Source organism: Chrysemys picta, chromosome 7, assembly GCF_011386835.1.
Source record: "Chrysemys picta bellii isolate R12L10 chromosome 7, ASM1138683v2, whole genome shotgun sequence".
NCBI classification, from domain to species: Eukaryota; Metazoa; Chordata; order Testudines; family Emydidae; genus Chrysemys; species Chrysemys picta.
This window is the reverse complement of record NC_088797.1, coordinates 2,472,914-2,497,758: the sequence shown is the minus strand read 5'-3', so window position 1 is coordinate 2,497,758 and position 24,845 is coordinate 2,472,914. Positions and strand designations below refer to the sequence as shown.

The 24,845-nt window shown below is 45.4% G+C and overlaps 1 long non-coding RNA gene across 1 annotated transcript in view; it reads left to right on the top strand.

The window, feature by feature from the left end:
• The window catches only part of LOC135972518 (uncharacterized), a 38,195-nt gene extending 20,145 nt beyond the window's left edge, over positions 1 to 18,050 (top strand). The window contains exons 2-3 of the long non-coding RNA XR_010588985.1: positions 16,644 to 16,725; positions 17,300 to 18,050. This is a non-coding gene — a long non-coding RNA (uncharacterized LOC135972518). The remainder of the gene's footprint in view (positions 1 to 16,643; positions 16,726 to 17,299) is intronic.
• The last annotated feature ends 6,795 nt before the right edge of the window (positions 18,051 to 24,845 follow it).

Here is a 24,845-nt window from a genome sequence, read left to right as displayed (position 1 = left end):
TGGGGCTGAAGTTATCAACCAACGTGATCAAGATGATCAGGGAGTCGAGAGAACTCCTACCTCCCAGTATTTTAATTTATATGTTCAGCTTTTCCTGCAAAAATTAACACCTGCCTTCCAACAGGAATTGGTAGCAATGGAAACGTCTTGGCTAAAGTCATTTGGGCCACAAACGGTGGTTTGATAGGTCAGGAGAATCGCCGAGGTTTGTTTTGAGGGGCAATGTTTTTCACTCCTCTGTTCTTACGTATTGACGTTAAGGTGTAGTACTCGTGCGCTGCAAATGTGAAAGGTGAGAGACGGACATGAACATGAACAGAAGCAAGTTCTACACACTTAGGGACCACAGCGAGATTGTTTCCAGGGTTACACTGTTTGTGGGGGTGCACTGCAGCTGGGCGCTGTTTGTGCCCAGATTCCAAGGACAAGGCCCAAGGAATTGTGAGCCTGACGGCTTGTTTACACAGTGGGGCAACGTGCTCTATGGGAGTATGATTGCTAAAGCAGAGTAATGTGCTACATAAAAGCACCCTAGGTACCTTAAGTGCACACCAGCAGGCTCTACATGGACCAATTAACATGCAACACACTAGTGCGCTTTAGAAATGACACCCCCCGCCGCCCATGTAGACAAGCCCTAAGTCAATATAAAAACAACACAAAGAAATGCATCCCGGATCGTGTTAAGTTCCCTGCCCTATGTTTCTTGTTGCCTCCTGTAACATTATGAAGCAACTCAGGACAAAAAGACGGAGTCAACTAGTTGGATTCCCCCTTTCAAAAGACGGCAATGTACTTCAGTTACCGAAACGGAACCAAAACTATCCCCCAGCTCAAGGTCACCCCAGCCAAGAACACCCTTCTCCCAGGGGCCTGGGACTTCCTGCTCCTGGTGTAGCTTCTTTTATGGCGGTGGTTCTGAAGCTTTACTGCAGCCTGCACCCCTTTGGTTCTCAAAATATGTTCTCGCGCCCTGATCAAAATCATTGCAGTAGGTCAGTTCTTTAAACCTAGATAGATCATAACTATAGAATGAAAGAGAGAGAATTGTATATTTATTTTAATTTCACAGTAAAATTAAGAATACATGAACAATTACACACTTTTTTTAAGTTTACCGGCTCAGTGACGCTTCTGCTGTTGCTTTTGTTCAATGATGTTCGAGAAACGAGAAACATTTTTTGAAACTTTTTTTTAAATGTGGCATGTCTCGCACCCCCAGAAAGGGCATCTCGCACCCCCAGGGGGTGCGGTTACCCCAGGTTAAGAACCACTCTTTTATGGTCACTGTACCTGCAAGAGTTTAGACTGTAATTAACTCTTCAATTGCCAGGGATGGGGCAGAGATTCTAACTCCTGTCACACCGCCATACTGGTCTTTTAATTAACCGTCTGCCTATTCTGTTAACATTTACAAGTTAGGCCCTCTGAGAGCAAAATGGACTCATCTGAAGATATTTGGCGCTGGTGGGTAGGGCTAACATAAAGCACAAGATAAGCTAGAACACCTTGGGGACCCACAAGGCCTTACAAGCGCTACAGACCATGGAGCTGCCGTTGCCACCTCTCTCCCACGGAGACCCAGAGTCCCAGAACGAGAGGGAGCAATCCAGTGACAGATATTACCATTGCATTGCCTGTTCTACCCATCCTAGCAGTTTGTCTCCCCTCTGTATACCTTAAACCCTTCTTGCAGGGCATGTCGAGCCCCCAGGAAGTTTTGAGTGTCTTCTTGTTCTAGTCTCTTTTCCATGCATAGATGGGGGAAAATAAAAACCAGTCAGATCTTTGCTACTTAAAATGACAAGGACAAAGACACTGTAAGGCCAGGAAGATGCTGTGGAGAGGCACACACTGTCAGTAGGCATTACTCTGTTTTGTCATAGTTCCCCTAGTCTGATGAGGTTAACGCCGAACCTGTTCACTGCTAATGTTCCAAGGTACGTAGAAGGATAACATTTTTTAAAATTTTGCAAGTCAGTTACACTTTGAACATCCAAATTTGCTCATTAAGAACAATTCTCCAGTACCCACACATCTTAAATAGCGGCTACTACAGTCTCAGCCTATTAGGAATTGAGATAATTTTGATGCCTTTAGTCTTCTGATCATGCACATATTGTACAAGCAGAGAGAGAATCTTTTACACTATTGTCCCACTGCAATGTCTTTGCTCTCATTGCCATCTTCAGCTTTTTTAATGAAGAGTAACCTATGAGCAGTTCCTGCAATTTCTGTTGCCCAACCTCTACTGTTTTCAATATTAGAACTTTTTAATAAATGGAGACATACATGCTGGGTCCAACTCCGCAGACCTTGGGCAAAACATCCATTGCAGTCACTGGGAAGTTTGCCCAATGTAAGAAATGCAGGATGGGACCTATGTTGATTATGCGGTCTGCTCTGGGAAACAGAAGTGACATGTACATTTCCGCTTTCATTTGCTCAAAGGACTCTCTTGCTGCTTATAGGCAGTATATCCTGAGCGGAAGATATCTTCCAAACAAATGATCAAACATTTACACTGCCTGCTCCTGTCTTTTGGCGGTGATACCAGCCGGAGAGCCGTGCCCCCTGGCAGTAGCAGCAGAGCACACAGAGATAAATACAACACACTTGTTTGCAGCCTGGCTTGGATTTGTTACAGAGAGCTGTTCAGAAAAGTCTGATTCTCACCATACCCAATTTAAAGATTCACTGTTCATAGCTCCCCTACGGGGCCATCTGAAATGACAGGAACAATCACGTTTCAATGCTGAAGGTCATTCACATCAACCTTGTCCATTTTCTACTTGCCTGCAAGTCCACGCACTGTCTTCTGCTTGCCAAGATCATGTTCAGTCCCCTGGTCTGAGAGAGGCTCTGTAGCATACATTAAGGAAAATTCTAATGAGTTGAACTCACGCTGATCTCCCTTCTTTAGCAGCTGTTTTGGTGATTTGTTGACCTCTGCAGCTCGCCCAAGAATTTTTCTAGTCTTGACAGGGTGGATAAAGTAGACTTGCATTTTATGTGCCAACTCTTCTGTATTTTCAGCATTGTACTTGTCACATCACAGGACAGTGATGTACAAGTTTAAGCAGTGTGGAAAGCCTGCTGTGTGTATCTATGGTGTCTCAAAGTAGCCTAAAATAATCTCTTCCCCCTGTTAATAGTGTATCTAAACCATGAGTGATGGCTGAGGAGTCGTTAACAGCCAAGTGGAATCTTAATAAGATCTACTTACATTTAAACGGTGCATTTGGGAATGCCGGGAAAGTCTCCTTCCTCCACCCTTACGCGCTAGCTCTATGCACCACTTTACTTTTGTCTGTTAATTATTTTAGGATTGTCTCTGATTGCTGTATCAGCCATCTGCAAAGGGCACCGAGGGGCCTAATCACCTGTGGCACATGTGGCACTTTCCCCTTTATTAACTGATAGGAGAGAAAACCAAAGTAAAGGGAGATTAAGGTCAGCGTCCCCTCAACAGCCAATCGCTGTATAATCCACTGCATTATTGCTGGGCAAGATTATCAGCACTGATACGATCCATTCTTCAAGACATTCAGCTCTTTTGAGGTTTGCTCTGGTGTGCAATACAACAGCCTTCCCTTCCCATCTGAGCAAAGAGAAATCAATCATGTTTTCTGCCACATCCCACCGATGTGCCGTCAGCGATTGTCTTCATACAGATGCTGTGCTAACGGGACACGTTGGCCTTGTCCCACTGCCGTTCATTTTAGCGCACTGCCCAGCCAGTCCGCTGGAGCTACATATTTACAGCCAGAAGATATGGGGCACTTCTGCAGCCACAAAAGGGGGTGTGACAGACCCAGACCAGTGGGGCACAGGAGTCTGGTAGAGGGCAAATATACTGGTCACTGGATGAGTAGTTTTCTGTTCCCTGAGTGACCAGAGCAGGGGCTGCACTAGAGTAATCAGGAACCTGCTAGAACCAGTTAAGGCAGGCAGGCTAATTAGGACACCTGGAGCCAATTAAGAAGAAGCTGCTAGAATCAATTAAGGCAGGCTAATCAGGGCACCTGGGTTTAAAGAGGAGCTCATTTCAGTTTGTGGTGTGAGTGTGAGACGCTGGGAGCAAGAGGCGCAAGGAGCTGAGAGTGAGAGGGTGTGCTGCTGGAGGACTGAGGAGCACAAGCATTATCAGACACCAGGAGGAAGGTCCTGTGGTGAGAATAAGGAAGGTGTTTGGAGGAGGCCATGGGGAAGTAGTCCAGGGAGTTGTAGCTGTCATGCAGCTGTTACAGGAGGCACTATAGACAGCTGCAGTCCACAGGGCCCTGGGCTGGAACCCGGAGTAGAGGGCGGGCCCGGGTTCCCCCCAAACCTCCCAATTGACCTGGACTGTGGGTTCTTCCAGAGGGGAAGGTCTCTGGGCTGTTCCCCAACCCACATGGTGAATCTCTGAGGCAAGAAAATCCGCCAATAAGCGCAGGACCCACCAAGATAGAGGAGGAACTTTGTCACAGGGGTAATAAGCCTAATAAACCCCAGCATTGCTGCATCTCGACTCCAGGCACTTGGCAGGTGCAGCACTGGTTTACTAGCTCCTACACGCAAGGTAACAGGTAGCAGAGCTGAATCAGACCAAGGGTGGGGGGGATCATGTTACGCCCAGGACGGGGTTATTGCAAGTTACCTACCAGAGCGAGAGGGCATGAGAGGGGGACTGTGATTCTCCTCCAGAGGAAGAGCAGATATATAACGTCCCTTGCACAGGACTGAGCCGAAAGGCACAGTCGCCCTCATGGAGTGACTTGGCCGATACGGAAGGATTCCAGTGGCATTGTTCTGTGGAATACAGATTTCTGCAAAGGTTTAGGACCAGGTTGGGACCCTGTGGGTGAGCAGTTACTCACCTTCATGGTACCATTGAAACCAATGGGATTACTCATCTGAGTAACCACTCACCTGCATACAGGAATAAGGAGTTCACCATCAATCTGGCCCTTAAATAGTCCATCCAACTTCTACTTTCTCCTATTTCCTCCACCCTGGGACAAACCCCAAGGTCCTAGCCCAGATTTTACTCAGTTACCTTCAGTCTTCACCCCAACTCACTCATTTTTGAAGTCAAGGATTTGGCTCCATGATTTTTATGGTCCACTATCCACATATATTAAACTGTAGCTTTATCTATCATAGGTACTTCAATGGCCCTCAGCCCCATGGTATCTGAGCACAATTACCTTTCCCTTATACTCACTGCATTAGATATTTTTGATGTTTTCAATCTAGCACCTATGATTTGTGGAGAGATTAGATACAGTCACAGATGGACAACAGCACGTTGGCAATGGGCAACTCTGCAGGAGAACCCAGCAATGGGGTTGGAAGAAGGGGAGAAAATATCACCTCATGAGTGGGAGTAGAACTCCGGAGAAGAGAAGAGCGGGATTCTGAGAGGGGAGTGAACGTAATGAAAGAAGTCAGGAACAGAGAGAGAGAGAGAAAGAAATGGAGCATCAAGGGGTTGGAGTTAGAAGAGAAGAAGTCAAATGTTTAGAAATTGCTAAAGCAGAACGTATCATGGTCAGAAGATCATAAAATGGTGAATGAAGAAAAAACAGAGAGGTAAGGATACTATACGCGGGGGCAATTCTCCTCTGAATAGAGGACCTGTATGAGGTCTGTGTACCACTGACATCCTACTTGGAGGGCTCATGTGAGTCTGAAGTGATGCCTAGACTGTTTCAAGTATCAGGGGGTAGCCGTGTTAGTCTGTATCTACAAAAACAACAAGGAGTCTGGTGGCACCTTAAAGACTAACAGATTTATTTGGGCATAAGCTTTCGTGAGTAAAAACCTCCGAAGAAGTGAGGTTTTTACTCACGAAAGCTTATGCCCAAATAAATCTGTTAGTCTTTAAGGTGCCACCAGACTCCTAGACTGTGTGTGTATTCTCCACACTAAGCAGTGTACATCCCGTGTTGTTTTTTGCATTAAAGCCACAACAGCATCTATTGAGCAATGATACTGTTTTTATGCAAGCATTACGCAGCACAGAAACCAGACCTGCTCTAATTGGTGGACAGCTACTGCCTTCTGACGTGGAGGGTGACCTTTAGTAGCGGCAGCCACATCCCACAGCTGCTCCACCCAGGCCACACTTGACTCTGTGCAGCAGTAGGGTGTATACTGGGCTAGTAGGATTGTGCTTGCTAGAAGGAGAGGCTCCGATTCTCATAAGTACTTCGGGTTACTATGTTATTCTAGTCTCTTCATTCTGTTCTTATGCTGCCCTCCTCACTGTGATATCTGCATTGATTTCCAAATGTGTCTTGTGCTACAGTGGTAATCATTAAAGAACCATCATTTACCAACAGCCTGTGGTATTTACCATCTCACCTCCAATGCTAGGAATAGGGACTAACCACTGGTTTTCAGATAATGCAGACCAGTAACTGGAGAGTGCCAACTTTCAAGGATTGCTGTGCTTACACTTTTAACAGTCTCTGGCTTTTTTTGGTGGCCTGAGTGGGGAGTTCAGAGGTTGCTGGCACCCTTTTGTCTACGAGAGACGGTGGGAATTGCAGCCTATGCTGTAGATGGTTTGCAATGTCTCATGGGACTGAATAGTCCAATTTGAGATTTGCAGGATCTTTGGCCGTTATTACAAATGTCTGTAGCTTGGTTGGGAGCTGCTTGCTTCCTACGGGCTCTTTTCTCTTCAAGCTGTAGGAGCCAGCGCCTGTCATGGACTTTCATACCCTGATGGAGATGATGGTGCCACTTGTAACGATCACTTGCCAAGATCTCCCATTGGTCAGCATCAATTCCAAATTCCTTCATCTCTCGCTTGCATGTGTCTTTATAGCAAAGCTTGGGATATGCTGTTGTTCCCTCTGATAGCTCCCCATATAGCATGTCCTTGGGTATGCGTCCGAATTTATCCTGCCATTTGGTGTTGAGAATGCAGCATAAACAACGTAGGTGGAAACTGTTTAACCTTTTCTCCTGATGAGCATAGGTTGTCCAGGTTTCCCCACCATACGAGAGTGCTGAGGACACAGGTTTGGTACACTAGCATTTTGGTCTTGATGGTCAACTTTGAGTTGTTCCAGGCTCTTTTAGTTAGTCTGCTAAAGGTGCTGGCAGTTCTTCATCCAGTGAGAGGTTGGTGGTCACTGTAGAACCTAAACAGCTGAACTTCTGGACGACTTCTAGCTGGTTGGCATTTAAGGTAATTGAAGGATCTCGTGGAACCTCCTGTCCTAATACAGCCATTTTCTTGATGCTGATGGGGAGAGCAAATGCCTGATTGGACTTGAAAGGCGGTCCATGAGTTCTTGTAATAGATCTTCATTGTGGGCTATGAGGGGAGCATCATTAGTGAATAGAAATTCCCTGATTAGCGCCTTTTTTACTCTGGTCTTTGACTTAAGTCAGGACAGGTTGAAGAGTTCTTGTGTGGAGATACACTGCATCTTTCATGTCCTTAAATGCACAGTTCAAGCGTACTGAGAAGAAGATTCCAAAGACTGTAGGGCCAAGAACACATCCTTGCTTCACTTTGCTTTTCATCTCAGAGATGTCCGAAGTGGACCGGTCAAACTGGGCAGTTGCTCTCATGTTGTTGTGCAATGAACGTATACGACTTAATGGGGTTGGTGGGTATCCTATCTTTTCTAGTATTGCAAATAGACCTGCTCTGCTGATTGTCGAATGCTTTGGTTAGCTCCACAAGGGCGATGTACAATGGTCGGTTTTGCTCTCTGCACTTTTCTTGGAGTTGACACAGAGAAAATATCATATCTATAGTTGATCTTCCAGCCCTGAATCCGCACTTGTGATTAGGGGTAGACACGATTTGCCAGCTGTTGTAGGCGGACTAAGATGACTTTTGCAAAAGCTTTTCCTGCTCCACTTAGTAGCGAGATACTCCTGTAGTGTAGTGGAGTGGCCCTTTTTGCCTTTTTTTTTACACAAAGTGATGATGTTTGTGTCACGCATCTCTTGTGGTACCTCACCCTCTTTCCCGCATTTAAGTAGCAGCTGATGAAAATATGGTAACAGGCTTCTTTCCTGCATTTGAGGATTTCCGCTGGATGCCATCTTTTCCAGGAGCCTTGTCACTTGATAGCAAATCAATGGCCTTGCTTAGCTCTTCTACAGTGGGCTCCAGATCTAGCGCTGGCATGACTTGTAGAATTGGTATTTGATCCAGTACTTTGCTGGTGATGTTTCCTTCTTGTGCGTATAGCTCTGAACGGTGTTCAACCCAACGAGACAATTGCTGGCTTTTATCTGTAATGATTTCACCATTGTGCGATTTGAGAGGGGCCACCTTGTTGACAGTGGGACCTGGAGCTTTCTTCAAGCCATCATACATGACTTTGAGGTTTCCTGTGTCTGAGGCTGAGTTCAGCGGCAGGACTTAGAGAACCGGGGCTCACTGTATTTAGCATAGTTTGGACATCCTAAGAGAAAGTGGGAGGAGAGTGACAATTATGCCCTAGCTATGCATTCTCAGCCCCACTACGAAACACCCAAACATTCTATTAACCACATTTTAAACAGTAACCAACATACCTTAAATTCCAGGATAATTCACCTATGTTTGCAATTAGTGTTTGAAGGTAAAAGTGTTTTAAAATTACTTTAATTCGTGGTTTCTTATCCACTACCAACAAGTTAATGTTGCTCCTCAAGGAGGTGTCTCCTAGCAACAAGACACACTCATAAGCTTTCAGAATGGCTTCTTCCCCTCCTGTTACTTTAGAAGCGGATATTGGATACCTATTGGTGGAAAGAGAGAAGCTCCATCTAATGACCTCGGCCCATGCACAGAACCCTGCCCCCAGGAAGATGGCAGGCAATTTGTTGTGGTTTACTTGTATGGTTCTGAGAATCTCTCTGCCAACTACTGTCCCACCTACACACGTTTAAAACAAACAAAGATCTAATTTACTAACCAACCTTTCACCAACTAATTCCAGTTCAGGGTAGATGACTATTGATGACTTAGTGTGGTGTGAACAGATGTGGCAACCCTAGAGCTACATCATAGCCTTTCACCTAAAATTCCAGGTGGAAGGTGAATCTGCTCCCAAGCAGGATACATTGCACCGTGGGGCCACACCCAGTAAATGCATAATGTGAATAGTGAGCTTGGGAGTGCTTTAACCAAGCAGAGAAAATCTTATGTGAACTAAAAGGCAACAGTCACCTAGAGACAAGTGCATTTAGGGCCTCATCCTGTTTTCACAGCATGTAGGTGAGAGTGGTTTTTTAGTTACTTCTGCACTGAAATCAAGAGACGATTGCCATTAACTTCCAATGATTATCTGTGCACACTGAGATAGGCCCCTTTGCGCTAAGCACTGTGCCCACACAGTCCCTACCTCAAACAGCTCACAGGCTAAACAGACCAGGCAAAGGGAACCAGAATCACAGAGACGAAGGGACTTGCCCAAGGTGACCCAACAGCTCAGTATCAGAGCTGGGAACAGAATCCACGTGTTCTGCCTCCTAGTCCAGTGCCCGGTGCATGAGCCATTGCGGCTCCCCTGCCGAGGAGCCAGCACGACCTTCTACAGCTTCTGGAAACCCAATACACAAGCAAGTCTCTGTAAGTTCCCTCTTTAGTTACGTATAAATCTAATAAGAATAGAGCAATGACAGCAGGCAGCATCCACCTGACCTGTGGAGTCAAAGGATAATGCGAGGCAGCGTAGTCTCATGCCGTTATGGTCACCGTTATGTTACTTGTAATACTATCAGGCCCAGCATTTTCAAACCGAAATGCAAATTTCAAGTTGCTCTGTTCCGGTAACGACAGACTGCGCGACAAAAAACCCTGCCAATCCCCTGGACTAGTCTGCCAGTTGTCAATGAAGCAAGCTGGCAAGTGAGGAGAAACAAACAAACCTTTGCAAGCAACCTATTGTTACTATTTATTGACTTGCATAAGGATGCGCCTTCGAATCTTAAAAACAGACAGGTAAATCTGAGCAGAAATGCCCTTAAGACATCACCACATCAAACTATCCATCAGCAACAGATCTCCCCTTTGGTCAGAGAGTGCTAGGACAGGGGCCAAATGACGGTTTATAACTTCTTACTCTTTATTTCTAATATTACAGTAGCACCTAGAGGCCACAGTTGAGAGCCAGGCCTTGTCATACCAGGCGCTGTGCAGACACAGAGGGAGAGCTAGTCGCTGTCCCAAACAGCAAGTCAGACAATGGGGGTGGGGGGGAAACCAGTCACTGAATTTTGACAATTCTGCCTCCTTCTTTCTCATTCATGGCTGCGGAGGTTCAAGAGTTGTCGCTGAGGGGGCTCTGCAGTCGATTTGTAGCCGCTGCAGGGTGCAATGCATTGCCCCACCGGGGTCCCTGGCACCTCTCTCCACAGCAGGGTTGGGGGGCCAGAGCAGAGGTGGAGTCAGTGAACCGAATGTTGCAACCCCAGGAGGCCCCAGGGCAGCAGGGGGGTTACTGAAAGCTCAGGGGTGCGGGAGCAGCTCTTCCACTACTGTAGGGCCTTTGTGGAATGCTTCCTTCCCTCTTCCCTCCAGCCCCTGATCCCTGGCCCTACACCTGGCTACCCAGGCTTGGACGTAGAGCCGTGCATGGAGCACAGGCTGTGCACAGAGCACCTGTTGGACAGAGCAGGCTGGTCACATGACGCTGGCTCCGCCTCCTTGTTTCCAGCTGCTAAATCACATTCAAAACGCTAAAACTACCTGAAACACTTTCCCAGCCTTGCTTTCGCATGTGAGCACTGGCTGCAGCTGCCCACGGGGATGTCACATCCGTGCAAATGGAAAGGGAGAGGATCTGTGAAAGCGTGACGGGGAGGGATTGTCCACAAGGCATCTGGAAGAACAAGGAAGGATGGTCCAGCTCTTAGGGCAGTATCCTATGTGTGGGGAGAGCCGGGCTCAATTCCCTCCCCTGCCATAGGTTCCAAGGCCTGCAGGGACCGGCGTGATCATCTAATTGGCCCTCCTGTGTCACACAGGCCAGGGAACTTCCCCACAATAATCCCTGGAGCAGAGCTCTTGGGAAAAACATCCAATCTTGATTGAAAAGTTGCCTGTCATGGAGAATCCACCACGACCCTTGGTAAATTGTTCCAATGGTTAATGACCCTCACGGTCAAAAAGGTATACCTTATTTCCAGTCTGAAATTGTCTAGCTTCAACTTCCAGCCACTGAGTTGTGTTATAGCTTTCTCTGCTTGACTGACGGGCCCATTATTAAATATTTGTTCCCCCTGTGATCACCCCTTAACCTTCTCTTTGTAAAGCTAAATCAATCGTGCTCCTGGAGTCTATAAGGCTTGGTTTCTAATTCTTTAATCAATCATTCTTGTGGCTTTTTTCTCTTCTCTCCAATTTATCAACATCCTTCTTGAGAACTATCAGTTAGCCAGTTTTTAATCCACTTAATGTGTGACATGTTAATTTTATATCATTCTAGTTGATTAATCAAAATGTCATGCCATACAAAGTCAAATGCCTTAATCTAAGGATATTACATCAACCCTATTACCTTTATCAACCAAACTCGTAATCTCATAAAAAAGAAAGATATCTACTGAGCAGAATAATATCTAAATACTTTTAAAAGACCTGGGCCTTGGTCCTGAATTGAGCTCTCATGCCTGGTCCCAAGTGGAAATCTTCCTAGTGATGAATTAATATTTCTGATACTATGTGAGTTGTGTTATAATATTCCAATTAATTCCTGCGTATGCCTTTAGGATTGTTTTATTATGTATCACCCTACTTTTCATGCTTGAGTACTAGCACTAATATATCAAGGTTTCAAGCATTTATGTCATGCAAAAAAGAGATTTAATAAAATCACTAAATAAAATCATACCTAAAGTCCCCTGTTCCAGAAATGAGAGAAGGTCCAGGTTTAGAATTGGAATCCAAGTGGGTAACCAATCCATAAAAGTGTTAGAGTTGAAATCCGTGTACCAGAATAGTGTATCTGTATTTTAAAAATGCCTTTGGAATTCAGCCTTTTCTCACCTTTAATAAGACCCTGGAAACATTGCTAATCAATCCAAATGACACTAGTGTGGAACTCTATTCTATTCCTCAGTGATCAGATGGCTTTATATGTTATCATTTGGCTCTGAATTATGGCTTACGTCAATTATAATTGAACACTGCTTCCCATAGTGCCATCAGACTGTGATGAGAACAGAAAGGTAGTGGACATTAGAGGAATATAATCAAAATCACCTAACTTAATTAAGGAGGAGATTTATTAAAATGGTGAGTTACGTTTCTCTGTTTTAGAGCACAGCCTGGCTTTGTCCCTCTGATTTGGGGTTCTCATATGTTATGGTTCTGGCTTTTAACAAATAAAAATGTTACACTGTAACCTTCATAGCCAATAGTTTATTGTTTGTAACTAACTTGAAACATAACAACGTGGGGCTCAGGAGGGGAGACAGGAAAGCAGGGGTGCGTGGGTTAAATGAGAAAAACTAGCCAAAAGATGGGTGCTTTCAAAGGAGATCAGACCAGCCTGGCTCCTTGGAGGAAGGAGCCTGTTCTGGGTGTACAGAAAATGGCTGGAAGGCCATTCCTGGCAGGCCGCGCCAATGCCTCCCTGTGGAGCTGGGCCTGAATGTGGTGAACACGACCCCCATTGGGTTCAAGGGAATCAGAGGCCGGGTCAGGACTTGCTGGAGCTGTTCAGCAGTTTACATGGAGGCCTGGGTGGGAAGAGGAGACAAAAGGCCCAGAGTTTGGTAGCTCAAGGCTGAACGAAGTCTTAATCCAGCAGCCCCCACAAGTAAAAGAAGATAATTAAAGGAGTGTTAATAGCATGCAGCTCTTTTCTTAACTAGGTCCCAGGCTTGACACAGTGATGGAAGAGGATATTAGGCAAGAAAAATCTTTTCAGAGCCATCACTTTAATGAGCTCCTAACTAATGGCTCTCTTACAAGTACAGTTGCTATTATTATAGCATTACATTCAAAATTATATCCCTGCCTGACTTCAGCCAACAGAAAGTTCAGCGTTCTGGCTGCGAATGCTCCCGTACCACCATGTGGAGGTTCAAGGTAATGTAATAATCTGCATCACACACTGCACTGTACAGGAAGTCAGGCCTGTGACCGAGATAGCAGTTTCCTGCAACGTCTTTGTGAATTCTCTTGAAAGAGAGTTGAAGTCCATTGCATGATAAATGCATAGTTTTGTCACCGGGGGATTGTATGGAATGTCTCTGTGGGGGAAGGGGGGGAGGTGTGGCTGGTATAAACTCTGGGACATGTTCTGACCATCAAAGGACTATTTTAAACAATGAGCCAGACACATAGTGAAGGGGTTTCAACGCTTTTGAAGTTATGCCTTGAAGAGAGAACGGTGTCTGCAGATTGCCTGCACAGATCAAAGCCCCAGGCTGTACACAGGAAAGGCTAACCTATGCACAAGAGTTCTTGTTCTGTAACCACAGAAAAAATCCTGTGTGAGGTTGAAGGACTGACTCCTACCAGAACCCTTGTTGGAGTTGTGGGGGAGGTATCTCTGGTAAGCTTCTTGCCATGTATAAAAGTTCTGTAGTGTTCTAATGTGTTCTCTGGAATGCTTTTATCTTAATAAATGGGCTTGCTTAGCAAAGCTGTGTGGTACCGTCTAACTGAAGCAGTTACAATCTTTTTAGGCTCCGAGGAGAAAGCAAAAAAAGCAGATCTACCTAGGCCATCTGACCTGCTGGGGAACGTATGGTGTAGGCAGGGAACCGAGCAGCTGGCAATACCCTGGTCAGGAGGAAGAGAGACCTGGGTCTTGGCCCAAGAGAGGTGATGGCTGAGGAGGCAGGAGCTTAGAATAGGTTCCCTCGCTGGACCACAGGGGGGAATATAGGTGCAGCTGCCCTGAACTGTGACAAAGATGCTAGACTCTTAGGGTACGTCTACACTACCCGCTGGATCAGCAGGTAGCGATCAATCCCCATTCGCTCTGCCGTCGACTCCTGTACTCCACCGCGGTGAGAGGCAGAAGCAGAGTTGATGGGGGAGCAGTGGCAGTCGACCCCGCACCATGAGGACACAAGGTAAGTCGACCTAAGATATGTCGACTTCAGCTAAGCTATTCTCGTAGCTACGCTATTCTCGTAGCTGAAGTTGCGTATCTTAGGTCGATCTTCCCAGCTCCTCCAGATATGACAGGGTCTATTGTGTGCGATATTTTTGTTCCAGCTCTGTATTTTCCTAGCATCTGCTGATCAAGCTGAGACCTTAAAGCGCATTTAGGCTTGATCCGGCAGTAAGAACAGGGCAAACAGACCCTTGTGCTCACATAGATCGCGTCTAACAACACAGTTCTGCCTAGGGTCCGGGTCTGTCCATGCCGATTTCAGTGCAGGTTGGGAGCTTGATTGCTTTTTTAGCTCTTTCAATCTGCATTTGATTCTGGCAAAACCAGCCCTTGGCTCAATATAAACAGTCACTGTGTGAGCAATCCTCTTTTTGCACTTTGTCAATTGTGCAGGTTTGTGTTGTTGTTCAATAAAGACATAGCTAGTGCCAAGGAGTAAGGCTCCTAAACCTGCATCACAATGTCTAGTTTGCTGCTGTACTGTTAAAAAAGCTCAGAAAATCATTTATTCAACAGTTTTAGCCTCTTTTGCTGTTCCCAAGTTGTCAATGAGCACTTTGTGATTTTCTCACAGGTATTCACGTTTTGTAAACAATTTGTAAAAATCGTGAGTTGGATCATTTTGATTGGACACATGAGCCAAAAATGTTTACGGTTGGGTCCATTCAAACCTAATAGATGTACCAGGCTATGAAATGCTGTTGGTAACAGAGATGGGAGAGCTATTGTGGAAAATGTGGTTCCCTGAACATTTCCCAAATCTGGAACTTAACGTGGACCAAGTCTTTGGTATGGTTCTGAAGTGTGTGTGACAGCCACCATCCTGGCTAACGCACTGGGGACTGAATCAGAAACCTCGGAGCTGAACGCAGGAGCTACTACCGCTTCAGCTAAAAAGCCAAGACTCTCTAACTGGAGTTGAAACAGACTCGTATCCTTTGTGGATTGACACCGCAGGGTCATTATTTTGTATCCTTCTGTATTTCTGCATTCCAGCCAGGACCGGAGAGGTTCCAAACCAGAAAGATTCAGTTCACACTACTCATGGTCTAGCTGGCAGCAGGAGATGAGAGATGAGAAAGCCCGTTGTCATGAGGTTTCCAGTCTAAGGTTGAAGAGAAGAGGTTGACAGTAGATAATTAATGATCACACAGCACTTTGAACATGCAGGCTGGGATTTCCAGAGGAGTTAGATGCCCAACGCCCTTTGAATTTCAATAGTATTTGGATGCCTAAATCCCTTCGGCTCCTTTGAAATTCCTGGCTGTGAATGGTAGATAATGCTAAGTGTTAGTTATCTAAATTCCACCCACATGCCAGTGCACCAGCACGTTTGTTGTATTTAACTGTTGTATACCATGCAACCAACATACTGAAATTGCATTTGAAAAAAATATGATTGTGTCTATCTACAATATACACATAAATGACGTACACAGAGATTCCTAAATATTTCCAGTTCCCTTTAAGGGCCCCAATCCTGCACTCAGGGAAATCAACAACAAGAATCTTATTGACTTCATGCCTGCAGGCACAGGTGCTGGAAGTAGGGGTGAAGTGGCTTGACGTGGTTTCCATCATATACAGGGGTTACAGTTTGGTTCACTGGCTCTCAGCACTACACAAATTGTTCCAGCAGCCGGCATGCAGGATGGAGCCCCTAGAAAGATGGACGATACATTTCAAAGGGAAAAAGGCACAAGGTAAATTCCTGCCCATAAGAGAGATCCTGTGGACTGACTAGAGCAAAATTGCTGCTGAAGCAAAACACATTTCCTTCCCGGGTACTGCTATGGACATCAGGTCTGCAGCAGGCATTGTCAGTCACCACATTTTATCATCAAAGCCACATTAGAGGAGAGTGAGTACAGAATCAATACAAAAAATTAAGGAACTACGGTTTTTATTACAAGGTGATATTTGGAATTGATCCCTTAGGCTTTCCAGTCACCTCAGCTTTATTGTATACATCAGTGAGTGGAGCGTTGTGGGAAGTCGTTAGAATGCAGGGACTGATCAGTCGTAATCTAATTCTAAACGGCCCACAACCGAACTGTTACAAAATAAAGATAGGCAGGGGCATCACGTGGATAGATTTCTGTGTCTAACTGGGAAAATACTCTTCTGCTTTTACCTGTGTGCAACACAGCGGATACTGGTTTGGGGGTTTTGCAGGCACGGGAAGAATTATTTTACAGAAAAAATTAACTGTGAAAGGAAAAATAATATTATACCAGCTGATCCAGCCCATGCTTGTAAAATGCTAAGCTACAGCAGATAAGTGCATGAACAGCTGACAGGAAGAGGTAGAGGATATCTTACTTGTTCATAGTAATGAGGGTCTGACTATAAAGCCAAAATTGTATTGTTCATAGAACTCCTCGAGTGAAGGTTTTACAGTCGGGCTTTAGGAATTATGAATGAACAAAAAGGTAGTGTTAATCATCAGCTCATTTATAGAAAGATATTGTTGGTGGCTTTCTATAACTTCCCACAGAGCTGGAGTCCTAATTAGTTTCAATCACTTTTAGCTGGTACTTGCCATTTTTTTCTCTGTGTTCATAGGGCTAAACACCTGAAGTTGATCAATCACTTTCGGATTAAATCCAGGTTGCCTCATCGCATGATTCAGTTCTTCAATCACAAGGTGGGTTTTTTACCACTATGGCTGGCTACAAGATTGTGCTGCTGCAATGGAGGGGATTGGAAGCTCCCATTGTAAAAATCAGCAGCTCCCCACTAGGTGCTATGCTAAAGGCAGCTGCATGTAAAACCCCACCCAAAAGCTTTAGCGGTACCGTCTTCATCTCTCAGACAGATTGGTCTGGGGATGGTCTCTCCAAACCGTTAGACCGGGGGAGCTGCAGGTTCCCTCCACACTATTAGTTGTGGTCCCCCCAGTTCTTGGCCCTTCCTGCCAACATTTATTGTGGGGGGGGGTTCATAGCATAGATAGGGCAGTAGGCAAAGATTTCGGGTGTCCCATCAGACAGACCCTTTCCACAGTAAGTCCCCTTAGTCAGCTGGTGCTGATCTTACATCTGCAGCACCTGCCCCTCCTGCTCATCAGGAACCATCACTGCAAATCCTGCTTGGCAGGGCTCCTTCCTGGCTTGCAGCTTGTGCAGAAGGCAGCAGTGGTTCTGCATGGGGCTGTGAACTGCTGGGGTCCTGTTACAGCCCAACTGGCAGCTTGATTATCAGCTTGTTTATTTTTAAAGAGCACATTGGCGGAGGACCTCGGCGCATTGGAGAAATCCTCCGTGAGCCCCCTTCTGGCTGACCTACCTCCATCTATCTATAAGGTACAGAAAGAAACATTGCGATACCAGTTGGAGGTCTCATGCTGCCACTAGGAAACTATCCCTGGAGTTCATCAAAATAGATAACTTTGTAACAGCAAAAACGATTGTCACAACTCAGGGTAATTCGAGGTTAGATCTCATTCCCATGTATAAAGACAAATTGTTCACAGAGCTAAACACTGACGGGTGCTGAGGTGCGTGACCTAATTTCATTTGTTATGTCTGTGCAAACAAAACATAGCTCTGACCAGTAAGAGAGACAGGTGAGGCTTGAAGAAGGCCAGTTTCTCAGAGCTGAAACCAAGCTGAGTGAAATTGAGCAGAGGAGAAATTTAAACAAACCTGTGAGTGATAATTGGGAATTTTATTAGATGCCAAAGTGATAAAGTTACCACCACTCTGCAATCACAAAAAATGACTTCTTTGAATTAAAAAAAAAAGTCCTGGTTAATAACAGAGGTGAAAGCAGCAATGAAAGGTAAAAAACATAGATAACAACTGGAAAAATCAATGGAAATTAGTTCAAATCAGCAGCAAGAAAAGTCACAAGGTCTCAATAAATGGCCTGGAGTTAAGGAAAACAAGAAGGAAGTATTTAAATATATCAGGAATAAATTAAATCCTAGCAATGGTATACATCCACTACTAGATAAGGAAGATAAAATTGTCAATCACGCTGTAGAAGAGACAGAAGAATTCAAACCTTTCTCTCCTGTAGTTAAAAAGCAGGATGATTTATTCATATCTTACAAAGGTAAGGAACTACTTTCTACTCCCTCAGTAACTAGGTGAGATGTTAAATAGCAACGATTAAAAGTTCAACATTTTTAAACGTGCAGGATCGAACCACTCGCACTCAAGAGTATGGAAAGAATTGCCCGAGGAATGCTCTGAACCACTGATATGAATTTTTAATTAAACCTTGAACACTGGGGAAGAGCCAAAAGCCGGGGAATATGTTAATGTCATACCAATAATTTATAAAGGGGAAATCGTATGACCCAGCTAACTACAGACTGCTTAGCTGCTTAGACACTGGTCCCATGCAAAGTCACAGAAAGACTGGTCTGGGACAACTTCAGTAGAGAATTAAAGGAGGAGAGCAATATTAATGCCAGTTAGGGTGGCTGGGGTGAGTTATCTATGAATATGGTGGTCTTGATCCCTTGAAGTCTTTAAATCAAGGCTGCATATCTACAGAACTACAGGGTGATGTTCTAACCTGTTTGCAGGCGGTCAGATGAGATCACTGTAATGGTGCTTTCTGGCCTTAAAATCTATGAATATGAGGAGTCCTTGCAGTCCTCTTCCACACGCTGTTAGGAAACCCACCATTGCACCTTAGAACAGCTGGCTAACAGCCTTTGGGCATGGTGCCATAAGATGAGTTCCATGCCTCACCTCCATTTCCCCCTTAAAGATATTGCTACATTGTTTTGGTTTTTTTTAGCTTCAAAGCCATTTGCTGTATGCTCATTACCCCTCATCTTCCTGCTCCCGGCTCCCTTTCAGCAGTGCTATCTGTTGAGCGTCTTAGAGGACAGTCATCGTTTAGTGTTTGAATTGGATCTCCTGAGGACACGCTTTGGCAGGTCAGGATTATGGTGACATTTACTAGTATTAGTAACAAACTCTGAGCAAGGCGGCAGTGACTCAGTGCAAAATAAACGTCAAGTCCCAGACAGACACCTGCCTTTCCTTTGTTTCCTGGCTGGTGTTTGTGCAATGGAAGCTCCTGAGAGGGGCACATGAGAGCAGCAAAGCCTTCCCCGGAGGGCAAGTATGACTTTTCTAAACATTTGCCCTCTTGCTTAAATTATGCCTGCCCATCCGCAGGCATAGCTAATCCTCTCGTTAGCTCGCACACCGATAGCTCCGCTCCAGTGTGCTTAGCATTAGACAGCTCATCCAAGCATTGATGCAGAAGCACTGAGGAGAATGGAGATTGTTTTTTCTCCCATCCTTCCTTCTTTTGAAACTTAAGATGTACACTGGAAATAATTTCAAGGGCGGCTGAACATTGCCACTAGGGGATTGCAAGGGGGTTTCAACATTAAGACGAAAAGATGTAGAAAATTTGCAAGTGGTTGCCTTTGAAATTCTATTTTGAGGCTAAACTCAAAGAAGCCCTATTTAGCCGGGCCTCATTCTGCCTCCTCTCCACAAATGCATCTTGTCATTACTGAAGGAGGCTGAGAGAGCCTTTTTTTTTTTCATTCAAACTAGAGTCCCATGTGATTAAAACACCGGCTCATACAGGGCTGGAAGCTGCAGAGCCCAAGTGTAGACTGTGGCATATAAAAACACAAGGTTCAGAACCATGAGTGGGGTAGGGAATACGGAGAAGGCCAGCCCGACTGTAGCCGGTAGGGCTCGCTTGCCTTCATTGTATTCTGCCTTTATTAGACTCAGCAGTAATGCAAGGAACCCACAGGGCCGTATCCTGTAAGACATTAGCGTCAACAGTTAACATAAGGCTTGAGACCTATGAACTTTGGCACAGATAAATGACCTAACAGTCACCCCTACATTTTGGGAACTGTAAATAGAACGTGCAGCGGGGGGTTTTGTTGGAATGTGCCATAATGACACCTACCAACCACAGGAACATGAGTCAACCGCCGCAGAGGACTGACCACAAGAGGGCCATGGCACCGAATTGACGTATACGATAATAAGTTGAGATAATTGAAACACTAACCTATAGGAGGACACTCCAGCGTTAATAAGGTGAGGAAATACAAATAAGGAAGAGGGAGAACCCCCCTACTGAATATGCATTAGACACAGCAGTGTCAGCTTAACATATTCTAAAAGTTGCATGCCAGCCTCTGGGCAGGAGGAGGGAGAAATGTAGCCCTTGGGAAGTGCCGGAATGATGGCCATGGGGGTGCTGAGGAAGGTGACAGTGATGAGGAAGACAATGGTTAACATTTCAGGTTGTTCTGCGAGAGGTGCTGTGAGTACAGGAATGTTCTGCTGGACATTTTGCATGATTTCTATTTCCCTTACTGAGCTGGAGTGTTTGTGACTGTGCGAAATGTATTAATACACTATTTGTAAACATAGCATGAGTGTTGCAACCATGCACGTCGGGGTTCCCAACTATACAGTCATTTTAACAATACTGGGTCTAATCTTGGGACAAGAACCTGTCAACCCCCCACAGTGATAACTGGGAATTCTTAAGTAATCAACATAATTAATACATAATCTGTGGATCAGGCTACATTACATTGACTAGACCACTACTTCATGGCCACCAGGTTACTCCAAGCGGGGGAACAGACCACCCAGGTCCTTGTTTGCTTTCTGAGAATCACACTTAAACCAATGCCTCTTCAGATCCCCATCCCCGTCCCCTCCCACATGCCGTGCATTTTCTACCAGGCTCACAGACTGGAGACTGAATATTCCTCCCAGTGGAATAACCCTTCACCCTACTCGTCTGCCAAGCCTGCACTACAGAGCGACAGCCTGGCCTCCCCTGCTAGGCACTGCATGCAACACAGCAAGTTCAAGGTCACAGGATCACTATCCCATGACATCCCTGAACACCAGAGATGACCAAGAGCAGCGGCATGCAGCCGCCCATCATTGTTTATTTCTATTGACTGGCTGTACACAGCAGTACCCAGAGGCCCCCGCCAAGCTCAGGGCCCCCCAGCGCTAAGCACTGTATATTCCACTATAAGAGATGATCCCTGCCCCAAAGCGCTTACACTGTACACAGACAAGCCAGCCACAGGGTGGGAGAACAGTCGTGTTATCCCCACCTCATTTTACAGGCAGGGAGAAGTGCCAGTTCAGTGCCTCAGCCACCGAGCGATTGCTCCTCTCTGCTTCTTTCTAAGACTTTTCTGCCTACTGCCAGGCTACCCAAGGGCATGAGAGTTATACTGTGTTGGTCATTAAGGTAAAGTGACTTAGTCTCCAAGTTAGCGCCGATAGGAACCGTTTCTGTACTGCACCTTGTAGTCCATTCCTAGTGCTAATTTACATTCAATTAAAAAAAATATAATCCAATCCATTTTCATATTTTGACTTCATGTAACCTAACTACAGCTTAGTAACATCTGCTTCCATGCCATTTCGGCTTTCGCACAATGAATGAATGAGACATGCCAAGTCCTCCTGATGAAGAGGTCACTTCATTTTGGTTTGTAAAGCCAAAGCTCCTGTGCTCTCCATAATTGCCAATCAGTTTTACATAAATAGCAAAATTAAGCCCCCATTATTCTCATTTACCACAAAATTAAAGGAATTAATTAAACACGGAAGAAGTGCCGCTGCCTGCCAAATCATTACTTCGGATAGATAAAAACAAATTCAGGAATTACACGAGGGTGGACGGCTTCGCATCCAGAAATGCAGCGATCTGTGGCAAAGGAGAAGCTCTGGTGAATAACACTCTTTGCGCCAGACTCTCTCGCCGCGCTGGAGTAAGGAACAGACATTCGTTATTATGGAGAAAGAACGACTCAGAAGCAACCCCCTTAGTTTTGTGTTTGCAAGACAGAGAAAGCCCAGGGCCTGGCAACACGTGCGCTGCACAAGAACTGCTCTTTCGAACTTTGATTTGCCAAAGGAACGCCACTTTTGTAATCACCATGAATGAACCCAGGTAAAAAAATCTGCAAAACACAAGGGAAGCTTAAGCATTAGAGGCCAGATCATGATGGCAGTGGAACTCACCAGCTGTACAAGCAGCCGGGGCAGAGGGACCATTTTCATGATGCAGAAAGGTGGGTTTAGAAAATGGGGAAAACTGAAATGAATGCTGAAAAGCTTTGACAATCCGGCATCTAGTGCTCTGCTAATGAAGATACATCAAGAGGCTGGGTTCGGCAGGTACGGTAATAAGACAAACGCATTACTGCGAGGAGTGTTTGAAAGACACTTGCAATTACAGCTGCTATGGAACAATGAAATATATACTGTTCCTTAAATAAACTGAAAAAATGATAACCTCTTTTAACTGTCGTGATGTAGTAGAGAAATCTTCATATCTTCGTTAATGAGATTTTTATTGCCAGTGTAAATTTGTCTTGAACTGAATTTTTGTCTTGGGAACCCTGAATTATGTTGTACCGAGTTGTTCCTGGTAAGCATGCAGGCTTGCACACATTTTTTGCTGTGAAAATAGCTCCTTCTGGCAAACTGAAAGCAATTGAAGCTCAGTTTAATTAGCTGCCTTCTGTAAATATGCCATTATTCTTCTAGCTCAGTGCTGGAGTTATATTTACAAAGGGAACAGATAGCAATAATTATTTTGGGCTGTAGTTAGTCAGTATTAGTTAATGCCTGAGTGTAATTGAGAGGAAATTAAGACAAGTGTAGTCTTTGGTGGGAAAAGGATATGAGTCAGCCGGTATAGAAACCGCACCTGGATTCTCATTCACAAGTTGAAATATATAGCCCGTTCTCTGCAGAGAAAGCAAATATTTGCCCCGTGCACGCGCCTGAGAGTAAAGTCGATGGAGTTAGTGATGGTTATTTTAACATTAAAGATTTATTAGATTTATTTTAAATCACCAAGACAAAGTGCTTTTTGCTGAGTTACTATCTGCTTCTCACGCTATAGAGTCATTAGTTGGCAGCTTGTTGACATTTTACTTTTAACAAAGAAATGGACTCGACTGGGGGGCCAGAATGGCTCAGGGGGCTGCCTGTGGGCACAGAGCCTTTCACTGCTAGCTCCCTTACTGGTTTCAATTAAAAAAATCCACACCACACACCTACCAACACAAGACACTCCACTGCACACGCTTCTCCTCTTGGGACGAGGATGAGAGAACAAATGTGTGACAGATGCTTAATGCACGACTGGAAGCTGCTCAGAGACTAGGATGATGAGTGCCGAAGAAAAGCCTATACAGAAGAGAATCCCAATCCACAAGAGCTAATGCCACTTGTTGTGCCTGCTTCACCGCTGCCCTACACCTCGTGTCATCATTCGCACCAGTGCGGGGTGGGTCACGAGTCACATTGGGAGCGTTTTCTACCTCCCCTGCACTGGGACAGGCCAGTGGGGAGTCAGGCCCCATCTCTTTTCACTGACCTGTGTGAAATGAGTTGCTGGGTCTTGTTTCAGTTCCCAAAAGAGGCATCTCAGTCCTTGCACTGAAGCCCATCCACCCCCTTTACTATAAAACGTCCAGGGTGGCAACCCTTAACAAAACGCTGACAAACCATGAGCCAAATGCTGCGGTCCTTAAACAAAACTTGGAGCAAAACTCCCATGACCTGCCGCGAATAAGGGCTGCAGGACTGGGCCAAGCGCTCATGTATTCGTAAACAGTTATCAGGTGTCACATGAGCTAGGAGAAAGTGGATAGTCTTGGGGTTAAGTCACTGGAGCAGGACTTGGGGAATCTGGGCTCAGTTTCCCAGTGCTGCCACAGAGTCTGACTTTGGGCAAGTCATTTCCCTTCTCTGCTCCTCCGGCCCCATCTGTAACAGGGGGCTGCTACGACTTCCCTTCTCCCATCCTCTCTCTGTCCTGTCTACAGACACTGTAAATGCTTTAGCACGGGGCCCGTCTTTCACTAGGGGTGAGCGCAGTGCCTAGCAGAATGGGAAGCGTGGGTGTAATACGCAACCTAAGTTCCTGCCCAGATACCGGCTTAAATACTTGCAGAGGGGAATTACAGGTAAAGAAAACATTTCGCTTGTAATGGGTCCACAGTGCAGCATGGACCTAGACCTCTCAGCAAAGCTCCCACAGGCGTCGTTCTGCCAGTCCCCTTCCTTTAAAGTCACCCTGAAAGAATGAGTTCTGTTGTGCTCGGATGTTTTATTAGCATTGCAAAAAATATGCACAGGTCCCCACTCCACAGGGGCAGGTGAACAGTGCAGGAGTAGCAAGACAGCCGACACGTTGGGGGTTAGGCCGTGTCTATACGGGCAGCGGCGCCGCTGTGCCAGTACCGATACTGCTGTGCCGCTGCAGCGTGTCTGGTGAAGACGGTCTACGCCGAAGGGAGAGAGCTCTCCCATCGGCACGAAAATACCACCTCCGCGAGCAGCAGAAGCTGTGTCCGTGGGAGAAGCGCTGTGCACACGAGTGCTTATGTCGCTGTAACTTATGTCGCTCAAGGGGGTGGTTTATTCACACCCCTGAGTAACATAAATTATGCCAACGTAGGCGGTAGTGCAGATATAGCCTTAGACTAGATAATCCTTGTGATCCCTTCTGACACTATGCTTCTATGTCAGAAAGTACCCAAGTTTCATCCCCGCTGGTAACTGGTGCGCTCTTTCCACACTGCCCAGAGTGCTGCAGCAAACCAAAGAACCTCCAGAGTGCCTATTCAACATGTAACATATTCTCATTTGAGCCATTATGCAGGTGAGATGCTAAAATATATTCATTTGTTCCTCTGAGATATTGGTACTACTATGAAGTGCACAGACTCCAAAATCAAGTAAAATATTCTCTTCTGGTACTTTCATAGTGCTT